Source organism: Rhipicephalus sanguineus, unplaced genomic scaffold (genome assembly GCF_013339695.2).
Source record: "Rhipicephalus sanguineus isolate Rsan-2018 unplaced genomic scaffold, BIME_Rsan_1.4 Seq390, whole genome shotgun sequence".
Lineage (NCBI taxonomy): Eukaryota > Metazoa > Arthropoda > Arachnida > Ixodida > Ixodidae > Rhipicephalus > Rhipicephalus sanguineus.
Genome location: NW_023615156.1, coordinates 19,382 through 31,180, shown reverse-complemented (window position 1 = coordinate 31,180; position 11,799 = coordinate 19,382).

Sequence of the window (11,799 nt, the reverse complement as noted above, 5' to 3'; positions counted from 1 at the left end):
GAAAATCGAGATGTGAAAAACGCCATAGATTTTCTAAGCAAACGCTTTGATGACATAATGTCTGAACTGAGCACTATCAAGAAAGAAAATGCTGAAATCCGAAAGGAAAACACTGAACTATCTCTTGAATGCCGACAACTGAGAAAAGTCATGCTTGAAAATGAACAAAAGCTCATTCAGTTGGAACAATACTCTCGAAACAAAAATCTTGAAATTAAAGGTGTCCCTGTTGCACAGAACGAGAGCTTACCCCACATCCTAGAGAACATTGGCAAAGCGATCAACGAACCAATTTCCAAAACAGACATTGAAGTTTGCCACAGGGTGCCCACCAAGCATGCTGAGCAGTCAAATATTATTGTTCAGTTTCTCAGGAGGTCAAAGCGTGACGCTGTGTTTGAAAAAGCTAGAAAGGCTCGATTTTCTAATGCAGACATTGGTTTCACACAGCAGACCCCGGTGTTCGTAAACGAGCACTTGTGCTCAGACCTCAAGAAACTTTTAGGCCTCACCATTTCGCGAAAGAATGAGAAGGGATGGCGTTTCGCTTGGACAAAGGGTGGCAAAATATTTGCAAGAAAATCCACATCGTCACCAGCACTGCGCATCAGCAATGCGCATGACCTCGATAAAATATACTAAGCAGTTCTTGGCGCATTTCAGTCGCTAGCTTTGTTTTATCAACATGTGTGCTAATTATTTTGCTCCTTGCGAAGTAGAATCTGTACGCATGAAGTATGAAAAGAGCTTGTCATTTGTTCATATCAACGCTCAATCAGCAAGGAATAAAGAAGAGCATATTTATGCCCTTTTTGCCACGCTTGGTTTTCAGCCAGATATATTTATGGTCACAGAAACATGGTACAAAGACAGCATAGATGTTCTTAAGTGTCCTGGCTACACGAGCTTTTTCATGAACCGACAATCGAAAATAGGAGGAGGCGTCATGCTGATGGCCAAAAATGAGAAAAAATGTCGCCTGGTTGATTCTTACTCAAGTGTGACATGTGATTATGAAGTCGTGAGTGCTCGTTTCTCTGATTTTGTTGTCACTGTTTTATACCGCCCACCAAGCGGGAATGTTCCTAAATTTTTCTTATTTCTTGATCACTTTCTGGGATGGATTAATGACAGTCATTGCAAGCTAATTTTAGCAGGGGACCTGAATATAGATTTAAGCAAGGCTTCAGCACAGCAGCAAGAATTGTGCAGGCTTTTAGAAACAAACGGGTTTCAGAATACTATAACTCTTCCCACACGAATTCATAGGCACACATCTACTTTACTTGATGTATTCATTACTAATTTAGAGGAAAGCCATCTTATGTCTGGTGTAATTACTGCACCTATTAGCGACCACCTGCCGATATTTTTAGTGACAAGCAGTTTTTATAATCCGATGCATACTAAACAACATGTTAGAACTATAAGGGATGTAAGTTCATGCACTCTTGCCACTTTTCGTAATGAACTAATTAAGATTGATTGGTCAGATGTTGTGCAAGCAGAATGCCCTCGAGTAGCATACAGATTGTTTATAAACAAATTCAAAGATGCTTACGATAGGTCATTTCCTTTTAAAACACATAAGCCTTCCCACAAATGCAGAAAACCATGGATCACAAAACAATGCTTAAAAGAAATACGCGCGAAGAATAAGCTTTATAATGTGTTCTTGAATGTCAAAAGTGAAGAAGCGTTTAAACTTTTTAAGGCGCAAAGGAACAAAGTGAATAATCTTCTGCGATGTGAAAGAAGGCGATATTTGCATAAACTGTTCGATGTTAATATAATGAGAAAGCCAGATCTTGCATGGAAAAGGGTGAATGAAGTTCTAGGTCGCAAAGCCGATGGAAACGCGGATCTCTCAGAAATCATTTCAAATGGTCAAACAATTTCTGGAGTGCATTTAGCAAACACATTTAATAACTATTTCACCTCTCTGTCAAGTGCTAACAGCCACAGCCCACACTGTCTGCGGTACCTGGGTGTCCCAATAAGAGATAGTGCATTTCTTGCTCCAACTGGTGCAAATGAGATAATTCATGCCTTTATGTCGCTCAAAAACAGTAACTCTTCTGACGCCAATGGCTTCCAAATACGACCGGTGAAAGAAGTCTTGGACATAATAGCGCCCATATTAGAACACGTTTTTAACCTTGTTTTCTCGCACGGACATTTCCCAGAGGAATTACAGAGGGCGAAAGTAATCGTTTTACACAAAGGTGGCGACACTAATGTACTCTCCAATTATAGGCCAATATCCCTTCTGCCAGTATTTTCTAAAGGTTTGGAAAAGCTAATACAGTGGAACCCCGCTGTTACGTTCCTCACTGCTGCGTTTTCCCGGCTGTTACGTCGTTTTCCGCCGGTCCCGGCATAGCTCCCATAGGATACAATGTATTGGGAACTCCGCTGTTACGTCGTAACTGTCGGACCGTTCCCGTATGATACGTCGCGAAGTGCGCTCGGAGCCGACCGAGTGACTACCCAAGAGAGCGGCCATGGTGCATTTTCACGCAGCTTGGCCTTGTTTGACCGTAATATTAGCCGCATGAGAGGCGCAAGCAACAGAATCTTTCAATTGATGCAAACAAAAGCATGGCCTTCGAGATTCAAATTGCAAAGATGGCGTCTATGACGTAACTGCTCGCGAAAGCAAGGCCTTCGAGATTGGCATTTACTATTGACAAAAGCATAGCCTTTGAGATTTGTATTGCACAAACATGGCGTGTATGACGTAATTGCTTGCGAAAGCAAGGCCTTCGAGATTGGCATTTACTTCTGCCATCGCGTTGGCGTAGACTCATCATCATCGTTATTTGTCGGAGAACGGGAGGAGTTCGAGCTGGTTGGAGCTCGCACGGTCGTGCGTGCGGTTCGCGGTCGGACTCGCTGCGCCGGTCGTGATTGCGTGTGCTTAGTTCTTTCATGCCTACAGCTGTTGGTGTTAAAAAAATCACATATGTTGATTACATTTCTGTGGATGAGGCCGTCCTAAGCTCCGCGTTTCTATCCATCGACTAGATCGCGGCTGAGCGCGCCAATTTTCGTGCTGCTCGTGAAATAAACTGAAATAAAATTCTGTACCACTAAATATTTTGCCGTTTTTCCTGTTTTTCGGCTCTTACGTTTCCCGTCTCTTACGTTTATTTCCTACGGTCCCTTCAAAAACGTATCAGCGGGGTTCTACTGTATATAATAGAATGATTACTTTTATTGACAAACATCAGATTATAACCGACAGTCAGTTCGGGTTCAGAAAAGGTTTTTCTACTGAAGACGCTCTCTTGTCACAGAAGGAAATCATATTACAGTCTTTCGAGCACGAAATGTGTACATTAGGCGTATTCGTAGACTATTCGAAGGCTTTTGATAACATAAATCATTCTACTTTGCTGAAAAAGTTGAGTCATTATGGTTTTCGTGGCGTGTTTCTAGAGCTTCTCACTTCCTACCTGAAACATTGCCAACAACAGGTATACATCAAGCATCACACCTCAGATTTCAAGGCGTTAAGTGCCGGTGTTCCACAGGGCAGCATTCTGGGGCCCCTTTTGTTCTGCCTGTATATTAATGACATAGTAAGAATCGATAATTCGGCAAGATTTATAATATACGCAGACGACACTACGCTACTTTTCACCGCACGCGATGCTGCTGATGCAATAAAAGATGCCAATCACACATTATCGTTACTATCGTCATGGAGTGCTGACAATTCTCTTAAAATAAATGTTAAAACAAAGGCTGTTTTGTTCAGGCCCAAAAACCGCAGGATGGATGCTCAGACTGGTTTATACTATGAAAATTCATCTGTTGAAATAGTGCCTTCCGTAAAGAGTCTCGGTGTTTTGTTTGAGGAACACATGTCCTGGAATAGGCACACTGAACTAATCGCGGGTAAAATTTCACGGGTGTGCGGTATACTCAATAAATGCAAATACTACTTGCCAAAAGACATTAAGCTGCTTATTTATAACAGCCTATTGGCATCGCATATAAAGTATTGCCACTTAGTGTGGGCTACAACGACGCTAGCGAACATCAAAAATCTTCACATAATCCAGAAAAAAGCGATCCGTGCTATCATGAACGCGCCACATAACAGTCACACTGAACCACTCTTTCTTCAATTGAACCTAGTTCCGCTTCCATCACTATACGAAAAGATGCTATCTAAACGCTATCATGCCGGTGTCGCTAAGAACAACAATTTCTTACGCAACCTTTCTTGTCTAAAAGAAAATAAAAAGCTACGCATGACTCGCCTTACTGAAGAATGGGTACTTCCGCGAACACGAACTAACTATGGTAAACAGATGCTATGCTACTTATTGCCATACCATTTAAACAATTCTCATTAGCGTGTGCGTTTCTCTTTTTTTGCTCACGAGAAATAAGCTTACAAACATTTCGTTTATAAACATTTCGCTTTTGCCGTTTTGATTGTTTTGATTGTTTGCATTTTTTTAATGCGTTATAAACTTCTACTTTTTGTGCATATTATGACAACATATGTTCTACAGCAGGTTTACATTCTACGTGCTGCAATGTAATAAAATATTGTCACATTTTATGTTAAGATGCATTTCTCATATACAATTGCATTACGTTATGTGAAAACATGCGTATTTTTATGTAACAATTCATTAATTTGTTTCTTTTTTGTTTGTTTTTCTTTCTATCTGTGGGGGTAAAAGGAAGACAGTATATTTATTGCTTTTCTGTGTACATGTTGCTTTTCTGTCGGTGCCAAGTTCAAGGGACCGTGGGCCTCGTCAAGCCGTTTTGTGGCTTTTAGCTCACGGCCCTCAACATCTGTATTTGTCAAAATCTGATGTTGAAATAAAAAATGAATGAAAAAATGAATGGAAAGAAGCCTCGCCAACGCCAGACGATTGAAGAACCTTCGGTCCAGGTGGAGCCCGCAGCGGCCTCGATGCAGGAACTCTGCCGGCCGCCACCCCCGCGTTCTTCTCTTGGCCACGTTCTTCTCTTGGCCACGTCTCAGCCCCGTCTGCTCGCTCTTCCACTTGCACCCGTGGCTCTCTTCTTCTGACTCGCGTGGCAGATCCTCATTGGACAAATTCGTCTTGCGTAACTTCACGCGCCCTGTTTTCACATCTTCTTCTTTCATTTGCCGCCCCGAGAACTCGCGTACGCACATTCAGTCGTCATCTTTTTGTTCTTGCGCCGGTGCACTCGCGCACTTTTCAAAACGCGCACTTGACTCATCACACATAGTCGAATGGCCACAGGCTTTCGCCGAACACACTTTGGAATTTACAGAGTGTCCTTCAATTTTTAGGGGCGAAGCTCCTTAAAGCGGCACCCGTTCGTCCCTCGTAGTAGTGGATAACCAGTTGTAACGCTAGTACCAGATCTTGACCTCCAAGGTGGTGCCGGTGGGAGATTTTCCTGTGCGTTGTTGAACAATCAAAAATTCACAGCGTGCGCGTTAACTAAAAGCCGATTTCTTCTGTCTCTCATTCCCCATTAGCAGCCATTGGCATGTTCCAGTAGGAAACGTTAGAAGTAGAAGTGTAAGTGTTAGCTAAAAGCCGACTTCTTCTGTCTCTCATTCCCATTAGCAGCCATTGTTTACCTCCAAGGTAGTGCCTGGTGAGATTTCTCCTGTGCGTCAATAAACAATAAAAATTGGTTCAAACCGCCGTTGATTGATGAAATAAACCAACGAAAGACGCCAGATGTTTTCTAAAAGCAAAACGAAAGAACGCCAGATGTTTCTAAAGCAAAACGAAAAGACGCCAGCTGCTTAACGAAAGACGCCAGATGTTTTCTAAAGCAATGGTTTTCTAAACAATGAAAATTCACAGCGTACATATAAAATTAAAGTGAGCTGCAAGTCGTCATAACTCATCGAACCTTTAGTATATACGCGCCCGATCTCACGTCGGTGATGATGTACTGGGCAGAATTCACGGAAGATTCACGGTTTACCGATGAACCTCCGCAGCTTCGCCCACTCATCATCATTCACTCCGTGGATATGCTGTGATTTTTTTATATCCCCCGAGAAGAACGCAATGCCGTGTGCCAGAAGCAGTAAATCCTCAACATCAGGAGAAATGAATTCGCCCCTTCTAAGCACGTCGCTCTTTGCGAGGAAAGTGTTACAGAGAGAGAGAAAGAGCATAGGAAGGCAGGGAGGTTAACCAGAAGTTGTATAAGATTTTCTTATATTGCTCGATGGTGTGTATGGAGATTTTATTGCTCTGTATTGTCCGTCAGGAAAGTAATAATATAATTCTTGGGTTACGACCCCAAGACACGGTATAGTTATGAGTGACGCCGCTAACGGCAAGCACATACGGCGTCATCTAGACGTAAAACATCTAGACGCGCCACTAAGTCGAGCTGATCCAAAGTCACCGTTGTTGCGCCTCCATGTCGCGTTTGCAGAAGTGTTTTACAGGAAGTGAAACGCACATGCATCACGCATTAGATTCATACACTGCCGCGAAAAACTAAAGGCAAACGATCTTGACATGTCTCGACTTGACTTGTGGCCGTATCTTGAAAAGAGGCGACTGAAGACAGCATCGCCATCTCTGCGCGGCTACAGAAAACATGAGCGGACCTTGTAAACAAATTTTGTTAAGCCTTCTGCACCGCAAATCTACTTTGTATCTCAAAAACGGAGCTATTTATCGGCGGTACACGGTTGGCGAAGCCTCATTAGTCAAATCTAAATCAAATGCGACATTATTTGGGAATGAATGAGTTTTAATAATGCAGGACGACGGCTACAAAGATTCGAAGTGGACGGCTCTCGCTTCAACAGGCACCGCCATCTTTCCCTACGTACGGGATCTCTTGCGTGCGTTAGCGTTGAACGCTATATTCCAGAAATAGCGTTCGTACGTAAGAGCTCGGGCTACGTTTACGTTCTGCTCATGCGCGGTTAGGAGCACGCAACGCTAACGCTAACGCTAAATCCTTGCGTTTGCTGTTTTCCCCTATACTAAAACTCGCTAATGCGTCTCAACGCTAACGCTAAGACGGACCGCTCTGCGTGCGAATTGGTGGTCTTTTAGCACAGCGGAAGGCATTCTCGCTAATGCCATCACATACGGCGCCATCTAGACATAGAAGCACTAAATGCACTGTAGAATCCACAAGTGTTCCGCCACGTCGACCTGATCCAATATCACCGTTGCTGTGTTTCCGTTATCGCCGACCACTGATTTGTGCACTGCCGCGGAAAATGTCACAAGGCATGCGAATCGTGACAGGTCCCGGCTTGACTTCTGGCCGTATCGGCCGTTTCTTGGAAACAGGCGAATGAAGATAGCGTCGCCATCACTGCGCAGCGACAGAAAACATGAGCGTACATTGTAAACTAAGCTCGTTAAGCCTTCTGCCCCGTTCATCGACAGTGTATCTCAAAAACGGAGCTGTTTTATCGGCAGTATACCGCTGGAGAAGCATCAGTACTCAAATCCAAATCAAGTACGAGCATTATTTCCGAATGAATGACTTTGATAAAGCAGGCCGACGACTAGAAAGATGCGAAGTGGACGGCTCTCGCTACCACAGGTGTCGCCATCCCTACGTATGGAATCCCTTGCGTGCGTTAGTGTTGAACGCTATGTTGCGGAATTAATGTAGATACCTATCTCGGGCTCCGTTTACCTACTGCGCACGCGCAGTTCCGAGCACGCAACGCTAACGCTCTCGCTAAATACTTGTGTTTACTGTTTTCCGCTATACTAAAACTCAGTATTGTCATGACTCAGTACTACACTTCACCGCCACCATACGGCGGCGCCACCCTGCCCCGCTAGCCAAGGGCGCCGTGTGAGAGAGAATGTGTGAGAAAAATGCGAAGCAGCCAGCAAAGAGCTGCATACATCGCCTTGTTTGTCTTTGAGCCAAATGAAATTATTCATGCCATGGAATCTAGTCCACCATATATCACATGTTTGCCATGCACGCATGCATGCACAATCTAGTGTACACCATGCCAATGAAACGCGTATTCTGGTATATAAATGCATGACCTGTCGTTTATGTTCATCACGCACTCGTGTCATGCCATACCAATTTTGGTATATACCACGTTAAGAAAACGGCCGGAAGAGCACCATGACAGTGGCATGTAAATCATACCGTACATGACATGCATAACATCATTCGCATGTTAAGACCACTCAATTATGTTCGTCATACAGTCACATCGCGCAATACCAATTTTGGTGTATATCAGAGGAGCGAAATGGCCGCGAGTTCACCATGAGTAGAGTATGTAAATCATGCCATACATGACTTGAATATTATGGTTTTTCATGTTACCACCTGTCACTAATGTTCATCATACAGTCTCATCGCGCAATGCCAGTTTTGGTGTATATCAAGCTATCGAAACGTCCGCGAATGCACCATGAGCGTGGCATGTAAGTCATGACATACATGGCATGCATGTCATAGTTTTCATGTTACCACCTGTTATTCATATTCTTCATACAGCCACGTCGCGCAATACCAATTTTGGTGCATATCAATCTAGCGAAAACGCCACGACTGCGCCATGAGCATGGTATTTAAATCATCTCGTAGATTTCATGCATGTCATGATTGTCATGTTACCACCTTTCATTTACGTTCGTCATACAGTGGCGTCGCGCAATACCAATTTTGGTGTACACCAAGCTAGCGAAACGGCCGGGAATGCACAATGAGCGCGGCATGTAAATCATGACATGCATAACCTGCATGTCATGATTTCTATGTTACCACCTCTCATTTACGTTCGTCATGCAGCCGCGTCGCGCAATACCAATTTTGGTGTATATCAAGCAAGCGAAACGGCACGAGTGTGTCATGAGCATTACATGTAAACCATGTCGTGCATGTCATGCATGTCATAATTTTCATGTTACCACTTCTCATTTACCTTCGTCATACAGTCGCTTCGCGCAATACTAATTTTGGTGTACATCGAGCTAGCGAAGCGGCCGCGAATGCATCATGAGCGTGGCAATTAAATCATGACATACATGACATGCATGTCATGGTTTTCATCTTCCCGACTGGCATTCATGTTCTTCATACAGTCACCTCGCGCAATACCAATGTTGGTGTATATCAATCTACTGAAACTGCCGCTAGCGCATCATGAGCGTGGCATGTAAATCAGGTCGTACATGACTTGCATGTCATGATTTTCATGCTGCCACGTCGCACTTACGTTCGTCATACTGTCGTGTCGCGTAACACCAATTTTGGTGTACATCACGCAAGCGAAACGGACGCGAATGCACCATGAGCGTGGCATGTAAATCCTGACATACATGTAATGGATGTCATGGTTTTCACACTACCACCTGTTATTCATGTTCTTCATAAAGTCACATCGTACAGTACCAATTTTGGTGTATACCAATCTAACGAAACGGCCGCGAGTGCGCCATGAGCGTGGCATGTATATCATGTCATACATGACATGCATATAAAGATTTTCATGTTACCACGTGTCAGTTATGTTCGTCATACAGAAATGTCTCGTCATACCAGTTTTCGTAAGTATCCCTTCACTTAAACGGCCGCGAGCGCCCCGAAACCATGTCATGTAAATCATGCTGCACATGACATGCCCGTCATGATTTGCATGTTAGGACCTGTCATTATGTTTGTCATGAACTTTTGTCACGCCGTACCAATTTTGGTATATATGAAATTAACGGAACGGCCGCAAGAACCCAAAGGCCGTTGAATGCAAATCATGCTGTTCATGACATGCGTGTCATGATTTTCATGATATGACCTGTCATTTATGTTCGTGATAAGGCCATGTTATGACACACCAATTTTGGTACACATCCGATTAACGGTACGGCTAGGGAGCCCAAAGGCCGTGGAATGTAAATCATGCTGTTCATGACATCCGTGTCATGATTTTCATGATATGACCTGTCATTTATGTTCATAATAAGGCCAATGGATAGATAGATAGATAGATAGATAGATAGATAGATAGATAGATAGATAGATAGATAGATAGATAGATAGATAGATAGATAGATAGATAGATACGCTCAAAGTCGCAGAAGTTCGCTAAGAAATTAATATAAGGCGCGTTTGTGGAGGCTCGTGCATGCGCGGCTGTAGCTTAGCGGGTACAGCACCGGGCACCTATCGTCGCGGGACGATGGGTCGTGGGTTCCTTACCCGGCGATGGAACATTTTCTTCTAGTTTTTTTTTTTGTCATCCAGTAATGTGTATTTTACTAACGTTGTATCCGTGACGGAAATACTTCAGTGGGTGGACCCCGGCAAAAACATGTTCGTGTTATAATTTGAGGATCCATGAATGCGCGTAACCATGGATGTGCGTAACCAGCGAAGCTGCTTGGAACGAGACACAAAGACGACAAAGAGGAGGCCAGTTTGATACCAATGGCAGAGGCGGATCCAGGTAGGTGCCTACATTGAGGGAGTCGGTTCCATAATGTGGTCGGGTGTTTTTACGTAACTGGCAGTAACTGAAGGGAAGAGGGCGAGAAGGCGAAGCCACATTCCTTCGCAGTTAGGCCAGCGTGCGGAAACTCCCTATACGTCCCATGGGACTCGCTCTCTCATGCTGATACGCTGCGGCAGCGCCGCTTCCACCGCTGGCGACAACCGGGTAACTACTAGAGGTAATTCACAAACAAAATGTTTGTTTCATGACGTCACTGGTGAGGTCAGCAAATAGAGGGAAAGGGCGCGAAACCGAGAGGAGGAGGGTTGCCGCGGAAGCTCTGCTTTGCCACTTCGCATGCCAGCAGATTGTGTTCGTGCTATGTGCAGGTCCACTGGCCGCTCGGGCGACGCAGCCAATTGTTCACGAATCATTAGATAGGCTGAACTGTATTTGAATGCTTGAGAGCTTTTGATTATATTATCTATCTTGTATTATATGTGGCAAACATTTTCAATGACTTTTGAAGAGTACATAAAAATAACATCAGTCAGTGTTCTACTATTAGTTAAATTAGCAAAGTCACGCATTGTTTCAATTAACTGAGTGCTGGTAGAATAACCTTTTTGGAAGCCATAATGGTGTTTTGTGAGAATGTTGTGGTTGTCCAGATATTCGCAGATGCACGTGTAAATTATACGTTGGAGAATTTTGCATACAGTATATAATAATGAACCTGGGCGAAAGTTTTTAAGGAACTTCTTATTGTCTGTCTTATTAAGTGGCTTGACTCTCGCGGTTCCCCAGTCCCTTGGTATTTCTCTGTCACATAAGCACGTAGAAAAAATAACGTTGAGGTATTTTGAAAGCCACTCAGCGTACCTTTTCAAAAAGCTATTCTGAGTGTTATCAGGCCCTGGTCGTTTTTTGTCATCAAGCCTTAATAGAAGAATAAATAGGCCACTTTCAGTAACAACGACGTCAGACATCGAGGGAAAGGTTGTAATAAACTCGGGTAATATACCCTTATCTTGTGTAAACACTGATTTAATGTGGTTGTTATAAGCATTAGTAATTTTAGCATTATCATGACTAAGGCAATCATCAACTTGAAATGTCTCACTTCCTGTGGAATGCGAGGAAATTGAACGCCAAAATTTGTCGGGAGATGCAGTTATAAAACTTGGTAACAATTCATCATAATATCGCTTTTTATTTGCAGTTACTTGTTATATAGGCTGCTAAGAAAGATTCGATATTTCTTGCTTAATGTACAAGGATTTGTTATTTGTCCATCATTCTTTTTTTAAGCGCTTTAGGCACCTTTTCACTTGCAATATCTCCTTCGATATCCATGGGTTGTGACTTTCTTT